We start from the raw sequence: 17,500 nt of genomic DNA, 5'->3' as shown, positions 1-17,500 counted from the left end.
CTCTCTCTGTTACTGACAATGAGTATTCTTTGTGAGTTTTTATGTAGGAGGGGAAATACATACATACATACACAATTGGAGAGAGAGAGAGAGAGAGAGAGAGAGAGAGAGAGAGAGAGAGAGAGAGAGAGAGAGAGAGAGAGAGAGAGAGAGAGAGAGTTCAGGGACATATACTGAAAGTGAAAGGGGAGATGAAAAGGAAAAGATGAATAGACGAAAAAGTTTTATATGAGAGGAAGTATATAAGGGCTTAGAGAGAGAGAGAGAGAGAGAGAGAGAGAGAGAGAGAGAGAGAGAGAGAGAGAGAGAGACATTACAACTAACCCCATCATTTCATTTCTCACACTGAATTTACTCCAAACAATAACAAACAAGACAAGACAAACAAGACTTAGATATTTAGCATTTATTGACCGTCCACCCCCCCACCATTTTTCAGATCATAGTTGCAAAATAAAATAAAAGAAAAAATCAAAAGAAAAAATACAGAGAAAGCAGAAAAAGATGGGAATGAAAGAAAGATGACGATGCGAAAAAGTGACACTTAAAAAAATCTCACGCTTGAATGAATGAAAGTTGTGCAAAAAAAAAAAAATAATGAGATTAGAGAATAAGGAGAGTAAAGGAAAGGAATAAACTTTAAATCGTAATCAGGACGTGCACTGATAAGCGGTATTTGACATTTTTTTTTCTTTTCTTTTCTTCTGAATGACGCGACGTAAAAAGAAAGGGAAGAAAAAATGCATGTACGAAAAATAATAATAAAGAAACAGCCAAAATAAAAAACGAGATGTAAAACCAGAGAGAGGAAAAAGAAGAAAATACGTGAACTTAATAGAATTTGTAAAAAGAGTGACAGAGAGAGAGAGAGAGAGAGAGAGAGAGAGAGAGAGAGAGAGAGAGAGAGAGAGAGAGAGAGAGAGAGAGAGAGAGAGAGAGAGAGAATATCTACTCCCAACACACAAAAACAAACAAACAAATCCATCCACCAGTTTCCTTCCTTATCTTACACACTGCGACACTTGCTCACTAAACTCACTCTTAAAAAAAAATAAATAAATAAATAAATAAATAAAATAAAACAAGAACCAAAATAAAAATGAAGTAGAAAAAAAGAAAAGAAAAGAAATAACAAGACTCAGTAATCACAATGGTAGTCTGGAGTCATTACAAAGCACTTAAGAGATCACACACAAATATATGAAAAAAAAAAAGAAGCGATAGGTGGAAAAAATAGGTATGTTTTATGAATGGACCACTTGCCACATGTAAGTCTGAATCGTCCCTGCAAATTTCCCTTATGCTATGTGAAAATCTATCTATTTCCCTTGGGCTAACAAATACAGGGGCACCTTTCTCATCCTTCCTTTTCCCTCTACATGTCTTTGGTAGGAAACTTCAATGCATTAATCAACGTGGGAAAAAGATATATATATTTCTGAGTATAGACAGACAATCAACTTCACATTGCGAGTGGAGCCGTGCGTGCAAGAGAGAGAGAGAGAGAGAGAGAGAGAGAGAGAGAGAGAGAGAGAGAGAGAGAGAGAGAGAGAGAGAGTGTGTGTGTGTGTGTGTGTGTGTGTGTGTGTGTATTGCCTATCATCATCGCTCTATCCATTCTCTCTCTCTCTCTCTCTCTCTCTCTCTCTCTCTCTCTCTCTCTCTCTCTCTCTCTCTCTCTCCACCCTGTCGCTCTCCCTCTCACACTTTTTCCCTCTCCCTCCTTTATCGTCAACTGTTTGCTCTCTTTAATTAGGGACGGATGAAATGAGAGAGAGAGAGAGAGAGAGAGAGAGAGAGAGAGAGAGAGAGAGAGAGAGAGAGAGAGAGAGAGAGAGAGAGAGAGAGAGAGAGAGAGAGAGAGAGGAATATGAAACGAAGGAAATTATATTGAGTGAAAGAGGTATTAAAGTGATGAAGAGAGAGAGAAAGAGAGAGCCCATGAGAGAGAGAGAGAGAGAGAGAGAGAGAGAGAGAGAGAGAGAGAGAGAGAGAGAGAGAGAGAGAGAGAGAGAGGAATATGAAAAGAAGGAAATTATATTGAGTGAAAGAGGTATTAAAGTGATGAAGAGAGAGAGAGAGAGAGAGAGAGAGCCCATTAGTACATACATATCATTCAGCAATTATCAATTAGTACGAAAAAAAGGGAAATAAAAATGTATTATGCATCGGCCGGGAATCGAACCCGGGCCTCCCGCGTGGCAGGCGAGAATTCTACCACTGAACCACCGATGCTTGTATAAAACCTTTTACTGTAACGAATCTGATCAGCACCATCCTCACGTCTTGTGCTCACGTTATCTTGTTACCTGAATCTTTCACTCCTTTCTTACGATTAATTCACGGAGCAACAAAGGTAAGATATGGAGGGAATGGAAGGACGAGAAACAGGGGAGGGGGAGAGAGAGAGAGAGAGAGAGAGAGAGAGAGAGAGAGAGAGAGAGAGAGAGAGAGAGAGAGAGAGAGAGAAATTTACACTATATATAAATGAAACAAGTTTGCATTTGACAAAACCAAATAAAAAATAAAAATAAACCAACAGATCAATAAACAACAACAACAACAACAACAACAACAACAACAACAACAACAACAACAACAACAACAACAACAACAACGAGTATCATATGAAGGAGTAATTATCGCCTGTCCCCTCTTCCACCAGCGTCCCCTCTAAGGCAATTTCCCCTCCCCCAACCAGTGCCCCTCCCCTTCCCACCCCAGTGCCCTTTCCCTCCCCTCCCAGTCAGTGCCCCTGCTGGTGGTGTTAGTGGCGGTGGTGGTGTCGCCTGCCGGGGTGTGGCGGGGCGGGTGGCGGGTGTAGCAGGGTGACTTGCACTGCGTGGGTGCGTGACTCCGTGGATCAGATAGAATGTAAGAGAGAGAGAGAGAGAGAGAGAGAGAGAGAGAGAGAGAGAGAGAGAGAGAGAGAGAGAGAGAGAGAGAGAGAGACAATATTTTTCAACAAGCATTAATAATGAGAACGTTGTAGCAGCAGCAGTAGTTACAATGGTGGAGTTGTAGTAGTAATAACAGTAGTAGTAGATGATCCTTCTGACTATACTCTTTGGCAACTGGTACCTCCAGTAAGCCTTTTTTCTGCTTTTTTTTCAGCTGGAGCCCCTCTTCTATGAAAAATTAATAATAAATAGAGGGTAATAGTTACAATGATGATGACTACAAAACTTTTAGCAAAATATAAATGCATCGGCCGGGAATCGAACCCGGGCCTCCCGCGTGGCAGGCGAGAATTCTACCACTGAACCACCGATGCTTGTATAACAACGTATACCTATGCTTTCTTCACCATCTCTGTTTTCAAAGCATTTCCGTATCTTTTCGTAGCATTACTCTTCCGAAATAAAACCACGTTAACGAATACAGCAAAGACGAGGAAGGTCTGTGAAAATCAATGTAGTGCACGATAATATAAATGCTGTAAAACAAATGGACGCTGGTGACTTCTAATGGTGAATTGTGTGAGAGCCAGCGTGGTAGTCTCCTCACCTCTGCCCGCCTCAACCTGTCAGTGTCTCAGCTACACTGTACTGCAAACTGTACCTCTTTCTTCATCATACGAACTACGACGACGTTTAACACTACAGTGAAGACCTTTGTTCCGTTAAGCAATTCACTGTGTACCGGAACATTCATCCTCTCGCAAAAATAAATAAATTAATTAATTAATTAATTAAAAAACTAACGACACTAAATTTCTTACAGTTTTTGAAGATCACTGCTCCACTTCCCCATACAAGCAAAGTATCTATAACTAAAACTTTCAAAGCTAAGCAACACAACGTTTTTGTAAACATACGTACTTGCGTAAACAATCACCACACTTTCCTGCACACACACACACACACACACACACACACACACACACACACAAAAAAAAAAAAAAAAAAACTAAAGAAAAGAAAAGGAAAAGAAAAAAGAAAAAGAAAAGTAATTTCCTTTAACGAAACTAGAGGAAACAACATTTTTCCACAGGTACTGTTTATATTTATGCAAACTACTCCAGCACTTTCCTCCATAATAAAAAAATAAATAAATAAATGGAAAATAAAGAGGAAGAAGAAAAAATGAAACATTCACTTTAGCGCAGAGTCAGGGTGTAGCGGGCGTGCCACAGTGTACCAGGGTGTATCAGGGCACTACCACTGGGTGCGCCCATCGCCACACTTCACAGATAAAAACTGGAACAACCCCATTGGACGAAATCGCGCAAAAAACCGCTGAGCCAATGAGGGCGGCGGGTCGAGGCACGATAACGCTGATTGGCCAGTCATTCCTGCGTCATATTGAATCTAAATTTTCTCCGCAGAGCACGACCGACGCCTCTGATCCATCACAAACTTTCCAGATCTTCGCCTGATGAGACTGACCAGTCCACACGCCCCTCCCCACACCCTCCCCCTCCATCTACCCTCCCCCCACCTCTCCATCTACCCTCCACCTACTCCTACCCTTCCACTAACCCCTCCAAGCTCCCTCCTCCCTCACCATCCATCTACCCTCCACCTGCTTCCCCGCCCTCCGCCTTCCCTCCATTTCATGTAACCTTACACTCAATTTTCTTCAGTCTCTCCCTCCACAAATTCCTCCTTTTCATCTATCCACATCCATTTCTTCCTTCTGTCGTCCTTTTCCTTCCACTTCCTCCTCCTCCTCCTCCTCTTCCTCCTCCATCTTATTTCCACGTATACTTCCTCTTACATGTACTTCTCCTCCTCTTCCTCCCCCGCCTGGCTTCCTTCCCTTCCTCCATCTTCTCTCTTGCTCCACCTATCCCCATCAATCCTTTCCTCCTCTTCCTCTTCCACCTAGCTCCTCCACGTCCTCCTCCCCCCTGCCTCATCCTGCCCACATCCACCTGCACTTAGCTTCCACCATAACCACCACCACCACCACCATCATTTTCATTACAAAAAGTTAACAGCATCACTTTAGTCTCACCACCACCACCATCACCACCACCACTATAATTTATGCATCCTCACCACCACCACCACCACCACCGCCACCACCACTGCCACCGTGATGAGCTTTGGGGTCTTCAATATTAAAGGTCAGATTTTCTTGACCACACGCCTTCCACCCACGACATTTTCCCAGATAATCCTGTAAGTAACTTCCTTGGTACGGATTTATGGCCTAACCACCACAACCTCCTCCTCCACCTCCTCCTCCTCCTCCTCCTCTGCATCTTCCATTTTTCCTGTCCCCGTTCACCTAAAACAACACAAAAAATAAAGAAAATAACAGGATAACAAGGTGAAATCAGGTAACAAGCAACACCGCAACACCCCCAAACCCACACACCCTTCTCCCCACACCTCCCTCATCACCATTATCACCCATCCCACCACCCTCACCTCAAACACCCCTCTTGTCTCTCCCTCGCTCTTACTCCCTCTTCCCCCTCTCACCCCCTTAACACCCACCCGACACCTTAATCCTCTACCTCCCTACCTCCACTTCCTCTCCCCCTCCAAGCAGGTACTCCGTAATGACTCCACACACACACACACACACACACACACACACAAACAGGCAGCGACCGAACCATCAGGAGAGTGTCGGAGTAGATTCAATTTAAGAAGGAAAAAAGGGGAAAAAAGAGAAGACTGAAATTGAATTCTTAGACGAGAGAGAGAGAGAGAGAGAGAGAGAGAGAGAGAGAGAGAGAGAGAGAGAGAGAGAGAGAGAGAGAGAGAGTCAGGTTGGAGGAATATAAGGATTGTCATAAAAGCAACTATCTACTGTACCCTCCTCCTCCTCCTCCTCCTCCTCCTCCTTCTCCTCCTCCTCCTCCTCCTCCTCAGTGCTTGTTTCAATATCACGGAGGAAAAAGTAAAGTAAAGTGGATTAAGTTGATTATTTACGTAGCTCTGTATTGCCTCGAAAGATTTGGTTTGGCGCAAATTGCATCTGTTGTTGTTAGGGTATTATTTCGCTCCTCCTCCTCCTCCTCCTCCTCCTCCTCCTCCTCCTCCTCCTCCTCCTTTTTATCGGACAAATCTAAAGGAAGGAATGACTCCACGTTCTTTTTTTCTTTAATTAATCGCATTGCTTTCTGTTACCTTTCCCTTGTCCTGTTTTCCCTCTCTCTCTCTCTCTCTCTCTCTCTCTCTCTCTCTCTCTCTCTCTCTCTCTCTCTCTCTCTCTCTCTCTCTCTCTCTCATTTCATTAGCACTGGACTTTATTTTTCTTCCCCTAAGTGTGAAAAGTACCTTCCGATTTTCCTTCCCCCCTTTTTTTCCCCCCTCAGATAAATGAAGCCGATATTGAAAAGAAGGGAGATTGCATACCTGACTGGCTTCCCCTCTCCCCTCCCCCCTCCCCTCACCTCCCTTTATTGCTTGGCTCCCCCCTCCCCCACAGCCCATCCCCCACTATTGCACGGCTGCTGTTTTCATGAAAGTAGAATCGATAGTAGGAATAGTAGCAGTGACAGTCTCTCTCTCTCTCTCTCTCTCTCTCTCTCTCTCTCTCTCTCTCTCTCTGCAGATTCCACGGTCATTCTTTCGCACCTGTTACCTTAGTTTTAGTCTCTCTCTCTCTCTCTCTCTCTCTCTCTCTCTCTCTCTCTCTCTCTCTCTCTCTCTCTCTCTCTCTCTCTCTCTCTCTCTCTCTCTCTCTCCATTAGCATTCCTCCACCTCTCCACTTCCTATTCACGTTTGTTACACCATACCTCCTTCTCTCTCTCTCTCTCTCTCTCTCTCTCTCTCTCTCTCTCTCTCTCTCTCTCTCTCTCTCTCTCTCTCTCTCTCTCTCTCTCTCTCCCCTCCCCTCTTCACGCCCTCCGCTACAGTAACACACTGCCAATAAGCTGCCACTCCACTTCCCATTCCTCTCACCAAGTCCTTCTACTCCCCTTACATTACCCGTCCCTCCTTCCCCTTTCCCCTCTCTCTACTCTATTTATCCTACAGCACTGTTATCCTACCCTTATCCTGCATCTAGACTCCTACGAAAGAGCCCCTGAGAGCGCCAGTCCCTAGAGAGAAAAGGCTCGAAAAGGACACACAAAACTGCAGGATAAGCGTCTTGAAACTCCCCTCCTGAGTGTTGAAGTCACAGGAAGGAGGAAATACAGAAGCACGTAGGGAGTTCTTAATTTAAAAAAAAACTCAGGTGTTTCAATTCTGGCTCACGGGACGCAGAGGTAAGGTGGGATGGACTGGGCGGGGCAATAGAAGATTCAGAAGCTGCAGGGAGGGGCGGGAAGACGGCGGGAGGAGGCAATACGTCAACAAGGCGGGGACTGGCAGGCGGGAGGAGACAAACGCCAAACACAGGTGGACGGGAAGAAACTGACGGAAGAGAGGGGAAAGAGAACGAGAGATTGAGACTGGGGAGGGTTAGAATTGGCAGGGCCTTGTTGAGATAATGCTGAGAGGCGGGCAGTGCATGGGAGGGGCGGGGCGGGATGTAAAGGGGCGGGAAGAGTAAGGAGCATGCACAGGAGAGGCGGGAAGAGTGAGGCGAGGGGGTAAGTGTGTGGGCGGGAGGCGGGGCGAGGCGGAGCGAGGACTGAAGGGAAGGAAGGGAAGGGAAGGGAAACTGTGGAGTAATGAAAGATCCGGATGAGGTCAGGTTTGCTGTTATGATGTTCAGAGGTGTAAATGTCTTCACAAGTAACTCTTAAATCCCAAATTCAAAAACGCCTTGCTCTCTCAACACGACTATTTTCAAAGGCCACAGAGATGATAAGGCAGATTCTCAAGCGTGTTTGTCCTGTCCATATGGTAGAAATGTTGTTAATTTGTCACTGGAACCGGAAAAATACGATTAAAAACCCGTGTCACTTCAACTACAGTCTTCTGAAACCAGTCGAGGTGCGGGGCAGGCGTGTTTCAGAATATGGTTGCAAGTTTTTTTTTTCTTTACTTTTTTATTACCTAAAGAACAAATGGAAATAAAAAAAATGAAGAGAAAAAAAGCAAAAGACGAAGAATTTTAAGAGAGGGAATATTTGAATCGCTAAAGAGGGGGAAAATGAAAAGAAAAAAAATGCAGATTCACAACACATGTATATAACAAAAAAATATATATATAGTAAGAAGTTAAAAATAAAAAAATAAAAATAGAGGGAAACGAAGATGGGGAACAGAAATACGGGAAAAAATAAAGAAATAACATGAACGAGACGTGAGCTCAAAATAGAACAGTATATAAAGAATGAAATAGAAGAAAAATAAAAACAAAAAAAATCATTCAGCAACCGTCCCTTTCTCGCATCCTTAAAAAAATAAATAAATAAAATAAATAAATAAATAAATAAAATAAAAAAAAGAGGAAAGGAAAAAAGTTACAGATAGGGAGTAAAAAAAGAAAAAAAAAACAATACACAGATCTCTCCCCTCACCCCCTTAGATCTCCCACGAAGTCCTTTCCCTTTAAACCCTAAAAAATAAATAAGAAAAGATAATATAATAAAAAAAATGGAAAAAATTAAAGATTATGAAAGGAAAAACTGAGAGGGAAAAAAAAATGGTCTTCTTGGGTGCACTTAAACCCTCCCCAATACCCTCCCCACTACACCTCCTCCCCTCCTTACCTCCCCACCACCCCTCCTCCTCTTCCTCCTCTTCCTCCACCTTACCTCCCCACCACACCTTCTCCCTTACTCCCCACCAATCCTCCTCCACCTCCTCCTCATTACCCCACCAATCTCTCTCCTTCTCCTCCTCCCCTTTACCTCCCCAATCCTCCTACTCTTCCTCCCATCACCTTCCCATCACTCCTCCTCTTTCCCCTCACCCACCCCCTTCCTCCTCCTCCTTCCCTCACCTCCCCGCTACGCCTCCATCCATAAGCTCCCTACCAGGCCCCTTTCCTAACCTCCCCACGCACCACAGGGGAAAAAAGATGATTTATAACAGTGTGATGAGTTTCTAATTCCAGCAAGGTGTGCCAGGGAGGCTTACCTGGCTTAGACCTCACCTGGATGGCCGCTAATGAAGGAGGCGATGAAGAAGGTGTTATATGAAGAAATACACTGATAATGCCACTATTGCTGATATTGTTGTTGATATTACTACTACTACTACTACTACTACTACTACTACTACTACTACTGCTACCTTGTTTAGTGCCAAATTTAAATACTCATTAAACTCAGCGCAAGTTACGTTATAAGTACATTCCTCTTTGTTAATATAATGGTTTGCGAGGAGGCAGTCAGTACATCACAGAACGTAAGAATGAAGAGAATGAGGGAGGACAAGATATGAGGAGGATAAAGAATGCAGAATATTTATTTTGTTTTTTAAGAGAAAGGAGAAAATGGATGAAGTTTGAGTGTTCATTAATTATTTACAGTTTATTTATTTATTTTTTTTCTATTTTCTATTTTTCTGTTTATTTATTTTCTATTTTTTTTCTATTTTCTATTTTTTCTCTTGATTAGTCTCCTCTCAGTATGAAAAAAAAACAAAGAGAGAGAGAGAGAGAGAGAGAGAGAGAGAGAGAGAGAGAGAGAGAGAGAGAGAGAGAGAGAGAGAGAGAGAGAGAGACAGAAAAGGAAAAAAAGACAAACATAATGCACAGGAAACATCAATAAATAGAATCAGATACACGCACAAACTTACTGCACACACATTCACCCACCCACCCACCAAACCCTCCCATCCACGCACCCCTTTCACCCACACACGAGTCAAACCCAGCCAACCATCCATTTAACCCACACACACACACACACACACAACACACCATTTCACCCACACACGAACCAATATCACCCAACCACCCATCTACCCCATCCATACACCCACCCACACACGTCAGCCTTCCCTCCCCCCATACCATCACCAACCCAAGCAGAGCAGCCCCAATAAACACTGGCACCCGATCACAACACGTCGCGCCTCGTGACTCATAACCCAACAATGATGATAAAAAAAAATATATAAATGAAAAAAAAAAACTATTCCCCGAGGCACCGACAGCGCATACACACAGACAGGTGGCGCAATAATACACAATAATACACCTGATCCTTCACATTATCGCCGCTTTATGGGGGTGCAATCCAATATGAGCTTTGGGTATTGAGTTCAAAAGGGCGATTATTGCACCGTGTTGTTGTGTAAGGTATAAGCACAATGATTATCCCACGACATAACAGGTGAAAAGAAAATATTGCAGGTGAGTTATTGTTGTCATTGTTTTTTTTTGTTGTTGTTATTATTATTATCACTGTAGTACGGGTTGTAGTTGTTCTTGTTGTTGTTGTTGTTGTTATTCCGGGACGTTGTTTGTTCTATTCAGTGATCACTACAGAATTCATGATGATGATGATGATTATGATATTAATAATGATGTAATAATAATAATAATAATAATAATAATAATAATAATAATAATAATAATAATAATAATAATAATTATATTACTCGTTTGAACACCTAGCCCTCTCGATTCTCTCTCTCTCTCTCTCTCTCTCTCTCTCTCTCTCTCTCTCTCTCTCTCTCTCTCTCTCTCTCTCTCTGCACCATTCAGATGCCTTAGTCAGTGGCGGGACAGAGAGAGAGAGAGAGAGAGAGAGAGAGAGAGAGAGAGAGAGAGAGAGAGAGAGAGAGAGAGAGAAGAGAATATGACGTGACACAAAGGGATAATGGGTAGCAGCTGATCTAATGGGCGTGGCTGCATGGGCGTGGGTGTGCAAAGGGCGTGTCTGGGCGTGGCTGCAAGGGCGTGGTGATCTGTGAAGACTTACAACACATACACACACACACACACACACACACACACACACACACACACACACACACACACACACACACACACACACACATGCATTCCTTCTTCCCCCAACCCAATTTAGTTTAATTACCATCATATGCAAGGAGGTGCACAAAGGAACACAAAGGAATAACAAGCAGTAGCAGCCTTGTAGATCCGTACGAAGGCTTAGTGATAGAAAAAGGAGGAGGAGGAGGAGGAGGAGGTCAAGGGAATGGAGAAAGGAATGTAGGGAAAGGGTAAGAGGAAATTAAAAATAGAGAAAAAAAGAAAAGAAAGGAAAAGTCACGGAAAAAATGAAAGGATGTAAGAAGGAAAGGAGACAAGAAGGAAAGGCAGAAGAAAGAGTAAAAAGGAAAGGAAGAGAAAGAAGAGAGCAAACACCACCGATCTCTCTCTCTCTCTCTCTCTCTCTCTCTCTCTCTCTCTCTCTCTCTCTCTCTCTCTCTCTCTCTCTCTCTCTCAAACCATCACACAACGACGAGTATAAAAAATAAAAATCACACACACAAACACATCACGAGAGAGAGAGAGAGAGAGAGAGAGAGAGAGAGAGAGAGAGAGAGAGAGAGAGAGAGAGAGAGAGAGAGAGAGAGAGAGAGAGAGAGAGAGAGAGAGAGTATACAGGATGCTTTCACCAGGGACTTACTGCTTACTAAATGTTGCTGGTGACATGTTTAAGACAATACTGGGAAGGCACGGACGTGTATATTGCAATGTTACTCCGAATACATTTGTGTGTGTGATGGAGAGAGGGAGAGGGAGAGAGAGGGAGAGGGAGAGGGAGAGGGATAGCGGAGGAGGGAACGAAAGATGATAAGAGAAGGATTTAGGGATGTATAGATAGAGAAAGAGAATGAAAGGGAGAGAGAGAGAGAGAGAGAGAGAGAGAGAGAGAGAGAGAGAGAGAGAGAGAGAGAGAGAGAGAGAGAGAGAGAGAGAGAGAGAGAGAGAGAGAGAGAAATGAAGGAAGAACAGGAATAGTAGGATAAAGGGAATAGAAGGAAGAGGAAGGAGAAAAGATGAAGGGAAATAAAAGGGTGAATGAAAGGAATGGGATGAAGAAAGGAAAGAAAATAAAGAACAGCAGAAAATACGAATGGAGGGAAAAGATATACACGGAATAAAAGAAAGGAAGAGAAGGAAATTTATGGGAAACGGGAGACACGGAGACAAGAATGGAGTGGAGAAGGCAAAGATGATAAGGAAGAACTGTGGAAGGTAAGGAAGGAGGATAAAGGGAAAGAATAGGAAGAATGATGGAGGGAAAAGCTGAGGGAGGAAAGGCAGGGAGGAATAGAGAGAGAGAGAGAGGAGAGAAAGAGGGAAGGATGAATATCTCTTGCAGAATGTTGATGTTTATGAGAGAGAGAGAGAGAGAGAGAGAGAGAGAGAGAGAGAGAGAGAGAGAGAGAGAGAGAGAGAGAGAGAGAGAGAGAGAGAGAGAGAGAGTCACCAGAAATTCATGAACGAACAAGGTGAAGAAAAAAAAATAATTGGCAGACATAACAGAGTTAAGCAAGACGTAATAAATAAATAAATAAATAAATAAATTGGTCCTTCAAAACACGGAAATATGTAACAAAAAGCCTTAAGTGTTACCAAGCATCCCTAAATAACGTAAAACTCTGAACAGAAAATGCCAAAGATGAAATATGAACCATAAATTGTAAAAAAAAGTAACACACACACACACACACACACACACACACACACACACACACACACACACACACACACATGTAATCACAACACCTACAACACCACACCACCACCGCCACGATGTACCTCACCTGAACACCACCACAACACAACAGAACCGCAGAACCACACCACACCAGCTATCGCCCTCAGAACCACCACGACAACAACTACCGTCCCTAGAACCGCATCACAGCAACAGAACCAGCCCCCAGAACCACAAGGGAGCCACTGTGACACGCGGCGCCCTAGGGTAAGCGTGGAGTCCTGCCTCTGACTTACGGTTATATCTGAAGGAGGTGGAGGAGTCCTGCAGGAGCGACGAGGCGATGAGGCAGGTAAACAAGCCGATGGTGAAGGCAACGTACACACACACACCTTGACAGCAAGTATCCGCCATCTTTGTTTAGGTAAATTTTTTTATTTATTTATTTATTTTATTTATTTATTTTTTTTGACGAAGTTGGTTTTGAAAATATTTACACTTTTATGTATTTTTTTTGACAGTGTTTTCGTTGTAAATTGAAAACGATACGAATTTTTGGCTCCTTTGTCTGTCTGAGATAGTTTAAAAGTGTTATATTGCTTTTTTTTTCTTTATCTTAATTCATCTGTTTTTTTTTTTGTTTTTTTTTTACGTGTGATTTCTAGAACAGTGCCAATCTTCTTTTTTTCACTTCTTTTGTTGATTCGGCAATTTCATAACGATTTGCTTTATTCCTTTATTTTTCTTTAACTGCTCTGCATAAAAGACAAACAGATCAGATGCAGCAAAAACCGCATACCTCTCTCTCTCTCTCTCTCTCTCTCTCTCTCTCTCTCTCTGTACTTAAATTTTTGTTTCTCCGTCTACCTGTCTTTGTGTCTTTTACTGTTAAATAAACTTTCCGCCTACCTACCTGTCTGTCTGTCTGTCTATATGATCATCTGCCGTTTCACTATCCTTGTCTAACTGTCTACGTGTCTTACTGCTTCCATATGTGCGTCTACCTGTCATTTCGTCTTGCTGACTTAATAATAACAATAATGCCAAACTTAGATGGCAGTAATATTTAACAGCAACAATGCCTAACTTAATAACAGCAATACTTAACTTAATAACGAGTAATTACTAACCTAATAATGTTTGTCAGATACTCTATACCTTTCCTGTTCATAAATTTACCAACAACAAATACAAACCTATTTACCTCTACTCTCTAAACACCTATCCTTTCCTACATCACTTTTTTCTATATAAATTTATGTCTGCAATTCTTCCTATCTCCCTCTTCATCCTGTCTATCTATCCTTTACCCAACCTGTCTGTGCGTACGCCTACTGTCCCTCCGCCCTTTGTCGCTGTCTGTATGCCTGCCTGTCTGTCCATCTGTCTGTTCCTCCCCTCATGAATTTACATTAGGTCTACTGTTTGCATTAGCGGTGCTGCCTAGGCCCCTCAGAGACCCCCTGTCCTCCTCCTGTCCTCCGGCTGTAAACTGGAGGACAGGGAGGACATGAAGAAGGAAGAAGGGGAGGAGAGGGAGAAGAGCAAGAAGGAAGGATAGAGGAAGACAGGGAGAGGGAGAAGGGCTGAAGAAAGGAGAGGAAGGACCAGGAGTGAGAACAGGGAGAGGAAGACAGAGAGGGAGGAGAGAGGAAGAAGAACCAAAAGTGAGGATAGGGGAGAACAAAAAGGAGGGAGGTCGGAGAAAAGGGAGGATAGAGAGAAGAGGAAGAAGGGAGGTCAGGAAGGAGAGGAAAAGATAGGGGGAAGAAGAAGGAGAAGGGAGGAGAGAAAGAAGCGAGGACGGGAAGGAGAGGAGGGAAAGAGGACAAGGAGGAGAAGAGAAAGGTCAGGAAGAAAGACAGGGAGGACAGGGAAAAGGGAGAAGGGAGGAAAGGAGGGAGGGAGATCAGAAGGACAGGGAGAGAGGATAACGAGGAGAATAAGGAGAATGGAAAAAAAGTGAGGACAAGTGAGGAAAGTAATGAGAATATCAATAAAAAAAAAAGTTTCCAGAAAGCAAGTATGAAAAAAAAAATGTCAGTAAGTGTGAGGAAAAAATGGAGGAAAAAATTGAAAAGGAAATATTAGTAAAAATCTGGAAAAAAAAAAAAAGTAGAGAAAAATTTGTCGATTAAAAAGTGGAAAACCTGGGGGAAACTGTGTATGATGGTGGAGGAAAGAAAATACGGGAGGGAAAATGTACTATTCAAGAAACAGAATGAGGAAAATATAGAGGAAAACATAACGGAAGGAAATTTGAAGGGAAACAATGAAGGAAAATCGAGGTGAATTGGAGAGAGAAATGTGTTGAATAGTGGAAGGACAAAGGAAGAGGAAGAGGACGAGGACGAGGAAGAGGAAGAGGAGGAGGAGGAGGAGGAGGAAGAAGAAAGGCGGTTGTTCCTCGAATTCAAGTCAATTTGTCCCCACTATTTACACGCTCTCAAGGTAAAATAGGCAATACATCCACTTTCCTCCTCCTCCTCCTCCTCCTCCTCCTCCTCTTCAGCTAAAGACTTCCCTCTCTTCCTTTTCTCCGCTCCTCCTTTCATTTCTCTGTCCTCCACTTTCTTTTCCTTCATTACTTCCTCCTTTTCTATTTTTCTCCTTTTCCCAATCGCCTGTTTTTCTCTTTTTTATCAGTGGAAGGGAAGGGAAGGGAAAGGAAGGGGAGAAGGGAGGGAAGGAGAGAGGAAGGAAGGAAAGAGGAAGGAAGAAAAGAGATAAAGGGCGAAGAGAACACACAAAGACAATATAAAAGAAAAGAAAGGGAATAAAACAAGGAAGAAAAAGGAGAGAAGGTAAAGAAAGTGAAAGGAGACAAAACAAAACAGAGGAAAAACAAAGAAAGAAAAAAGAAAAGGAAAGAAAGAAAGGATACAAAATGAGGTAGCACAGTGAGAAAGGTCAAGAAGAGAGAGAGAGAGAGAGAGAGAGAGAGAGAGAGAGAGAGAGAGAGAGAGAGAGAGAGAGAGAGAGAGAGAGGAGTGAGGAAATGACGAAATAGGAAAGAGAAAAAAATATGATAAAAAATTAGGAAAAAAAGAATAGACGAAGGGAGAGAAATGAGAGAAACAATAGAAAGACAGAGAAAAGAAGGAATAAGATAAAAAAGGAAGAATGAACTGGGGGTGGAATAGACGGGGAAGAGGAGTGTGGGGGTGACGGGAAGGGTGTGATGGGAAGGGGAGTGACGGGGAGAGGCGGGGGTGACGGGTTCTCTTCAGCCACTCACAAGAAGGCAGGCAGAGTGACGGCCACACTTGTAAACCTTCAATAATTCACCAACTTTGCATCGCAGCGTGACCTTGAGAGAGAGAGAGAGAGAGAGAGAGAGAGAGAGAGAGAGAGAGAGAGAGAGAGAGAGAGAGAGAGAGAGAGAGATTGTCTTATAAAAACATTCAGATTTCAGAAAATTTTTGTCATTTATTTTTGTTCTTTGTTTATAAATCTGGGTGTATGACTCTCTCTCTCTCTCTCTCTCTCTCTCTCTCTCTCTCTCTCTCTCTCTCTCTCTCTCTCTCTCTCTCAAATGTCACTCACTGATAAATACATAAACAAACAAGTCGTCACAAGTTTTGAACGCGTCTAAAGCTATCAATTGAATAAACCAACGAAACACTTTGACCCGTGACCTCCCGTGACCTTCCCGTGACCTTGTACGCAATGACGGGCGCGCGGTCACGTCACGATGGAGGTCAAATATTGAAGGCGCCAGTCAGGTCAGTCAGTCTCGACCTAGCACACGTCTATTCCAAGCAGTGACCTTCCGCGTGAGAGAGAGAGAGAGAGAGAGAGAGAGAGAGAGAGAGAGAGAGAGAGAGAGAGAGAGAGAGAGAGAGAGAGAGAGAGAGTAAGAAGGGAGTAAACTTGAAATCCTAATGAGGAGGATTGATAAACGGTATAAAATATTTTCTTCTCTTGAATGGCAAGATTAGAAAAGAAATAGAAAAGAAAATGCACGTATAAAAAAAAATAAAGATGAGAAGTAAAAACCAGAGACAGACAGAGATGGAAAAGGAAAGAAAAGATAAAAACATGCGTGAAATTAATAGAAACAGTAAGGGAAGGAGAATGAAAAAAGTGAAAAAAAATATACGTGAAAGAAAGACAGGACATTTTGACGAGAGAGAGAGAGAGAGAGAGAGAGAGAGAGAGAGAGAGAGAGAGAGAGAGAGAGAGAGAGAGAGATCCATCACTCTATCAGGTACAGTATTCTTATTACACTGGCACCCTCACTTGGCACTCCGGCTTGGCACTGTCACGCACACTCACTAATCCAAGCACTACCTTTCCTCCGACACTCCTCTCGGGCACTGTCATCTCAACCCTCCTTCAGATCCCCTGGAGGGCGCGGCGCCGAGGGGGGCGGCGTGAGGGGGCGTTATTGGGAGTGACGCCACATGTAGGGGCAGCGGGGGGGCGAAGGAACGGAGGAACAGGGAGGAAGGGGAGAGGGCGAGGGGAGAAAAGGAGGGAAGGAGGGAAACGGAGGAGTGAGGGAGACGAATGCGTGAGGTCTGGAGGAGGAGGAGGAGGAGGAGGAGGAGGAGGAGGAGGAGGTGGTGGGGTGGGGGGAGGGTCTATGCAGGAGGTGACTGTGCTTGGATAAAGGAAGAGGAGAAAGAAGAAAGAGAAGAAGAAATTACATAGAAAAGAAGAAAACAAAAGAAAAAAAAGCAAGAAAGGAAAATGGTTACGAAAATGAAAGCGAGGAAAAAAAATATATGAAAAACAGAAAAAAAAGAGAAGTTCAGAAAGAAGAGAAGAATGAGAGAAGCAACAGAAAGAGGGTGGATGGAAGAAAGAAGGAATAAGATAAAATAGAAAAGAGCAGAGAGGAAAAGGCACAACAAGAGTGAACGAAAGGAAGAATTACGTGAAGATGATGATGGTGGTGGTAGGAGGAGGAGGAGGAGGAGGAGGAGGAGGAGGAGGAGGAGGAGGAGGAGGAGGAGGAGGAGGAGGAGGAGGAGGAAAAAAGCGGGAACGAAAGAGGGAGAAAAGAATCAAATTACAAAGAATATTAATCACTTTTGCCTCCCTTTTCTCTT

The 17,500-nt window shown here is 43.3% G+C and overlaps 1 long non-coding RNA gene and 2 other non-coding genes across 3 annotated transcripts in view; all 3 read right to left on the bottom strand.

The window, feature by feature from the left end:
- Positions 1–17,500, bottom strand: part of LOC135111863 (uncharacterized) — a 60,360-nt gene that overhangs the window by 10,678 nt on the left and 32,182 nt on the right. The window lies entirely within an intron of this gene.
- On the bottom strand, positions 2,165–2,235 carry Trnag-gcc (transfer RNA glycine (anticodon GCC)). The gene has a single exon. It is a non-coding gene; the product is annotated as a tRNA-Gly (tRNA).
- Positions 3,204–3,274, bottom strand: Trnag-gcc (transfer RNA glycine (anticodon GCC)). The gene has a single exon. It is a non-coding gene; the product is annotated as a tRNA-Gly (tRNA).

This window comes from Scylla paramamosain, chromosome 22, assembly GCF_035594125.1.
Source record: "Scylla paramamosain isolate STU-SP2022 chromosome 22, ASM3559412v1, whole genome shotgun sequence".
In the NCBI taxonomy this organism is placed as follows: Eukaryota; Metazoa; Arthropoda; class Malacostraca; order Decapoda; family Portunidae; genus Scylla; species Scylla paramamosain.
The sequence above is the reverse complement of the archived record's forward strand: the minus strand, read 5'-3'. Positions and strand labels throughout refer to the sequence as shown.